We start from the raw sequence: 6,995 nt of genomic DNA on the forward strand, positions 1-6,995 counted from the left end.
CATTTTGCTCTGTGTTTTTCAAACACCTTTCCATTTGCCAGTGCACTCAGATGTCTGGTAGGTACGAGACTACAGTCCCCCAAAGTTCATCCATATGTCCTCTTAATTAATATATATAGAATTTAGCTCATGACTCTTTTTTTTCCCCCATTTTTTCCTTCATCAAATAAAGACTCCTTTTATCCATTTTTTTATTAATTAATTTATTTATTTATCCATTTTTGTTTGCTGTTTAACAACTTATTTTTTCTAATTCTCAATCATTTTTATCATATGTAAATATGCTTAATTTTCTATTTGTTAAATGTTCTTATAATTAATTTCTTTGGCTTCAGATTGTGCTTCACTTATTTTTCCTAATCTTATTCTAGTGTTTCCTCACTAGTTACATTACATCTTACATTATTTTAATTTCTCTAACATTTCCATACCTGTTTTAATTCAACAGTACTATATGGTGGCCTAATGTCTAATATACCTGTTCAATATCCTTACTGCAATAGCTAGAGTTCATATTACTATTTTAACTCCACGTGTTTGTTTACTTTAAGCATTTTTCCTATCTGAAATGCAATTTTTAATTTTAAATTAATTTTTAGGTACATAAAATATTAATTATACAATTTTTTACCTCACTCTACACTGTAAAAAATAAAAAGTTGAGTAAACTTAAAATTCTAAAGCAACCGGCTGCAAAAAAATTTTGAGTTTACTCAACTTCAGTGGTTGAAGTTGTGCCAAATTATTTTTTTAAGTTGACTGAAATGGCTGGTTTAAGTCATGACAACTTTCAAGCCTAAGTTTATCTAACTTGTCATTATGAGTTTGCCTAAAATTAAACAGGGGTTGAGTAAACTGTAATAAATGAGTTGGCACAACTTAACAGAAGTTCAGTTAACTCAAAGCTGTGCAGCTGGTTGCCTTAATTTTTTAAGTTGATTTAATCTTTATCTTTTAATTCATAATTTTATGGAAATCTTATATCTGCGCTTCTCAAACAAATACCTGTATGACTCTAAGTATGAAGTTAAGAGATTACAAAACACACTATAAAACACAATATCAAAAAATATATTTATTGACAATTCTGCAAACAGCTTTCTGTCCAAATGAAATGTACTGCAGTCCAGTGAAGGAAAAGAGGCAACAAAAAGGTAAATCCTCAAATCCTATATTGCCTTTTAAGTGCTCGAGTTAAGCAATAGTAATATTTAAAATGCTTGCACTATCAACATTTTTTTCAAAGTGCAAAAGTAATTCGTTTTGTCACGATATTTTAATTTTGTTACCCATCAGTTCTATAATTTTAAAAACGTCCATTTCCTGCTAACATTTGAGCGTTGTTGACCATGTTTTAAACACTGTTATATTGCCATTGTGTTCACATGCTCAACAGAAAAGACTGATTGGGCGTGAAGATCATCAGTTCACCAAACTCTCTGCTGTTTACTGAGTGTAACCACAGATACAGGGACACTTAAGAATTTCACATTGATCAACTCCTCTGTGTATAAGCTGACACAAGTGTTACGCTGATGGATCGACTATGCGACATTTTGAAACACTCCAGTTTGTGTGTGTGTGTGTGTGTGTGTGTGTGTGTGTGTGTGTGTGTGTGTGTGTGTGTGTGTGTGTGTGTGTGTGTATCTGTGTTTGCACTCCATGAACATCAGTGAAGAGCAGTGAAATGGTGAACTTCTCAGCCAATCACAGTCATTTATGTTGAGCGCTTGAACACAACAGCCAATCTATCAATTGGTGGGAAATGGATGTTTTTAAAATTTGAAAATGTAAAATCAAAACTGAATTTAAGTTTGGTGACAACACCAAGAGTAACACTATTTCAGTGTACAAACAAATGCATTTTGTTTTTGAAAGACTGGACTCTTGCTGAGCACTGAGGATCAAGGCCAATAAACACTTTCTGAATAGTTTCAAAGATGTGTTTCAGTTCTTTGTGGTAGTTCATAATGAGGAAATTAATCAAACCAAAGAGGAGAACAACAGCTGTTGGAAGATCTTTACCAGCACGATTTGCTCTCCCAGAACCACAGACAGGCACCTTACATTTAGGTTGGTCTGAAGAGTGGCAACATCATCTTCAACAGTGCTAAGGATGTCCATCTCCATCTCTTTTGTGCAAATATCTTCTGGCTCTGTGTCCTGCAGTAAAAAGAAACATAAAAAGAGGATGAAAAACATTTTTACTGCTAAATCACAAACATCTCCAAAAAGCAAGGTAAAAAAAAGCAAAGGCAAAGCAACTTAATTTGGAAACTAAAGGTAGTAATGTCAGTAACACAGTCATTTATATACCTTCTATTTATAAAACTTTTCAGGTAACACTTTTATAATAATGAATCATTTATTAAGCATTAGCAAATAGTGAATTGATTATCCGTTAAGCATCAACTCTACATGAATAAACATTAGTAAGCTATTTAATAAGTACTAGTATCTAATAAATAAGTACTAGTATCTATTAAATAGATACTAGTACCTGATGAATAAGAACTAGTATCTAATACATAAGTACTAGTATCTATTAATTAGGTAGTAGCATCTCAGTAACAGGTACTAGTACCTAATGATTAACTACTAGTAGATAAAAATATGCACTAGTCACAGCTGGAATACATACTAGTCAAAACTGAATAGTTGATATCTCAATTAGAGATCCCATAGAAATGAATGGGAAAATGTTTAATTCATTACGAGTAACAACAGAATAGTAACTAGTCACTATTAAAATAAGTACTAGTAACTAATAAATAAGAACTAGTATCTATTTAATAAGTACTAGTAACTAATAAATAAGTACTAGTATCTAATAAATAAGTACTAGTAACTAATAAATAAGAACTAGTATCTATTTAATAAGTACTAGTTTCTAATAAATAAGTACTAGTATCTAATAAATAAGTACTAGTACTTAATGGAAAAGATACTAGTATCTAAAATATAAGTACTAGTAACAAGAAAATAGATACTAGTACGGGCTATAGAATAAAAGTTAAAACGGCTTGCCATAGGTCATTAGCTATTGTCACATTAAACCAGATGCTCTGACCCTGAGAGATGACAGGTGGCACCACTTTACAATTGAAGGGCATTAATTATGGTTATTCACAGGTTAGTCATTTTCATCAGAAATTCCCAACATGTTTTAATTATTAAAAATGAAATTTGCTTTATAATTATTGTTGCAGCACCTGTTTTCACTCCCTGGTCAGCCGGACTCAGTCATGGTTGTTCTACTAAAGACTAAGTGATGAAAATGTAGCATCCTTTACTGAGGTGAAAACAGTGCTACAAACTTTTCTTTTAGGGAACAAACTGTTTTGTAACTTCAAAGATTAATTACCTGCATGAATTCCAATATTGCACACAAAAAGAGAAACTCCATGGTAAACTCCATAAAGTTTAATATGCCCTTCTTTAATCAGTGATATGATTGAATGCTAAATAATTACTTGATTGTCCAGTTGGTCCAGGGCGGTCCTTATTATCTCTCCATATCGCCCACCACATGATCCATAAAACTTGATAGCGTATTCATCCGAAAAAGAGAAGGTATCTTTGAGGTTGGTTTGAGTAATCCTGTAAAACTCAGCATAGACCTACAAACAGACCATAAAAAAATGAATAGTATGAATTGTGAACAAGGGTTATACATTTTGAAATAAATAATCTTAAATGCAAACTTGCCTAAACTCCCAAAAACATGCAGGCCACTGTTTTCGGACATCAGCTACAGGAGGTTAAAAAAATCAAATAGTCAGTAACTGCAGCAGACTGTTAATGTGCTAATGTCAAATGTGATTTTAATGCACCTACAGTCTTTAAAGTGCAGAAGCAGTCTGCGAACAAACAAGGCTGCTGCCAGGATGGTCCTTGATAGCGATGTAGCCTGTAGTGTAACTTCTCAGCTACTGTTTACAAATTTGCAAAACTTACACTGCATTACAAACCTATAAAAAAGTAAATAAAAATGTAACATTGCAGGTCAAATTGTTTTCATAAATTAAACTGATGTTTTTAAAAAGCACAATATAAAATAAATATTGCAAACATAAAAAGAGAAGATTTAAATAATACATACATACATGTTACTTAACTCATAAATGGTTAATGTATGCCAAATAAATAATCATAAAAACCACAAGCTCCTGGAATACTATATGTACTGTACACTACTAGTGACTGTATATTTAAAGTGGTATGCTAAATATTATTTTGAAGTGGTTTTAATGTTATCGCATTGCTGTTTTAATACAGACACAACAGGGTTAACAATACAGTGGTGACCGGCCGCTCAGATATGTCTGTTTGCAACAACAATATTTCACTACATTTCCCTCCAGTTTAAGAAGCAAATTAACGTTAAACAGTCCTTCAAATGAAGCAAACGTCACAGGTGGCTAGCTTGTTAGCCCGAGCTTGTCAGAAATGATCTTCACACGATGTAACTTAAGCTGCTTTTCCACTATCGTGCCAAACCGTTCTAAGAACACTTCGGTACGGTTACGGTTGTTTCTCCACTGAGCCTGGAACGGCGCGGCACGATTACAAACCGTTCTCGGCCCGGAATTCTCGGCACGGTTAGACAACCGTGCTGAACTGTGCTGACAGATTCTGTGTGTTGACGTCGCGACTCTTTTGCTAAGCTACCACAGCTGGCTCAGCAGAAGCGCGCTAGTCATCAGACATCCTCAATAAACTACAGTACATTTAATATAAAATAATGATCCAGGTCTAAACGATACAGTTTGAAAAGGGTTTTAAAACCATAGAGCAGTCTCTGGCAGAGAAGTGAATAACTCATCACATTCTTACGAAGATATTTTATTCATTAAAGTTATTATTTTATTGACTTGAATACAGACCTACTTCGCCTGCCTGAATGTGAGTTTATTGCACGCAGCGCAGTATTTCACAGCACAAAACTCGCTCTGATCCGGGAGAGACATGCCAGCGACTTGCGCTGCTGACTTTTTTTTCCTGCTGCGCATCAAATAAAGCGAATAAAGTCACGCTTTGCATCGTCGATGTCCAAATTCCACAACAACATCACCCATGAAACACGAACTTGCAGACTCTTTAAACAACGAGGAAATAATTGCACTTTTTAATTCAAAGCCAGGACAGCTTGTTAATACCGGCGAGACCACCTGAAGGACGGCGTGTTCGTGTTGTAATGTCGGCCGTCCAAAAGACATTGCTTGAAAGCTTTACGGAGCGGCACTGTAACTGTCCAAGGTACTGTTGTATGATTTATATTATAGCATATGCACTAATAAACAAGTCAAAAGAATTAATGAATTAAATAAATATGGATTCTTAAATGTCAGTATTTCTTTTACTCAAAAAATATCAATACGTTTTGACAAATGTTTTATAAAAATAAAATGAGCAATTTTCATCATTTCAGCTATAGGCAATTATATGATTCAGTTATACATAAGTTATATGACATTTATGAGGCATGTAACATGTTTCTGTGTTTTTGTTTTTTTGTGGTGATCTTTAATATAGCTACACAAATATTTTCTAAAACGTCTAGCAATAATTCGCCTACAGCTTGTTAGTTAATTATGAGCACAAAAATAATTATAATAATGAAAATAAAATGATCAAAATAAAAAGATAATAGAGCAGCATTTTGCTGAATATAATAGTGCTTTATATGCTTTAAATCCTGCAATATATGTGTTGTTTCATATTCGTTTTTTTTTCACTTGCTGCATTCGTTATTTAATGTTTGAATAGTAAAACAAATAACAGCCATCGCTTAATTGGTTTCATTTTACCATCAAAATGTAGTATTTTTTATATCATTATCAACTTTTGATATAAAAACGCAGTGTAATTTAATTAATTGATAAAAATGAAATATTTATGTGCTGTGTATTTATTAGTGAAAGTGCCCGCTCACCTTTGACAAGGCCTGTCCAAAATTATATTTCTGCCACTATAATGCAAATGCACTATTATTGTTGTCTTATCATTGTTTATTTTTCTGTTATGTTCAGAGATTTTAAATATTATTTATTTCCCCTCCAATTATTTTCAATCATCACGGTACATTTTGGTCATTTTCCCTCCAAATAAAATTTAGCCAGAGCTGCGAAACATATAAATAAATAAGGGTGCACATTTAGCACCCCTATTTGATAGAGCGGCATAACAGTGTTTAGTCACATGGTTGCTTTTGCTTTTATGAAAAAAAAAAAAAGTTTCGGCTCTTATTTAACTTTAATTGAACAAAGGGAGCCGTTTACATTGCGTTACCAAGGCAACTACTGATGCGTTTTGTGTAATGTTTTAAAGAGCTTTGTCGCAGCACGACAGTGGAAAATGAAACCGTATCCGTGCTGTCTGGCCCAGTTTGGCACGGAATGGAACAGTTCTGTTTAAAGAACAATTCAGCACGATAGTGGAAAAGCGGCTTTAGTTTTTTGGGAACATAACATTACATTTTACTTTAGATTTGCACGCTATTTAGATTAATTTTGATAATAAAGCTAAAACAAAGCTTACCTGAATCAGGAGATGGCAGCTGCTGCTGGTGAGAGGACACCTCGTGCAAAATGGCACCCGAAGACAGACTGAGCATGTGCAAAGACGGGAAGTAGATGATCCAGTGAAGAACTCAAAATGTAAAGTCTGCTCAACTTAAGTATTTACTTTCATTGAACAAACCAGTTTTACACCTTCAGTTAACTCATTTTTAAAAGTAAACTCAACACTGAGCTCAAAATATGTCCACCCAACTTACAATTTTGATTTGAGTTAGCAATTTGCAAGTTGGATTTTTTACAGTGTATGATGTTCTTTAATGTCTCCTCATTGTCTATGCTTTACATCTGAATCACTGCTTTACTACAAATAGCTGTTGGCTCAGATGACAGCCTGTAGCTGACTTTAAAACAGATGACAACAGTCAACTTACACCACAACAATTTTTTATTGCACTTAAACATAATTTTATCTTT

The 6,995-nt window shown here is 33.6% G+C and overlaps 1 long non-coding RNA gene across 1 annotated transcript; it reads right to left on the minus strand.

Annotated features, from left to right (window-relative positions):
- Positions 1 to 1,062: 1,062 nt before the first annotated feature.
- On the minus strand, positions 1,063 to 6,595 carry LOC141385770 (uncharacterized). Its single transcript, XR_015476638.2, has 5 exons — positions 6,541 to 6,595; positions 3,838 to 3,971; positions 3,709 to 3,751; positions 3,474 to 3,620; positions 1,063 to 2,163 (listed from the first exon to the last, which is right to left on the minus strand). It is a non-coding gene; the product is annotated as an uncharacterized LOC141385770 (long non-coding RNA).
- Between the last annotated feature and the right edge of the window lie 400 nt (positions 6,596 to 6,995).

Source organism: Danio rerio, chromosome 1 (genome assembly GCF_052040795.2).
Source record: "Danio rerio strain M-AB ecotype USA chromosome 1, GRCz13ab, whole genome shotgun sequence".
NCBI lineage: Eukaryota > Metazoa > Chordata > Actinopteri > Cypriniformes > Danionidae > Danio > Danio rerio.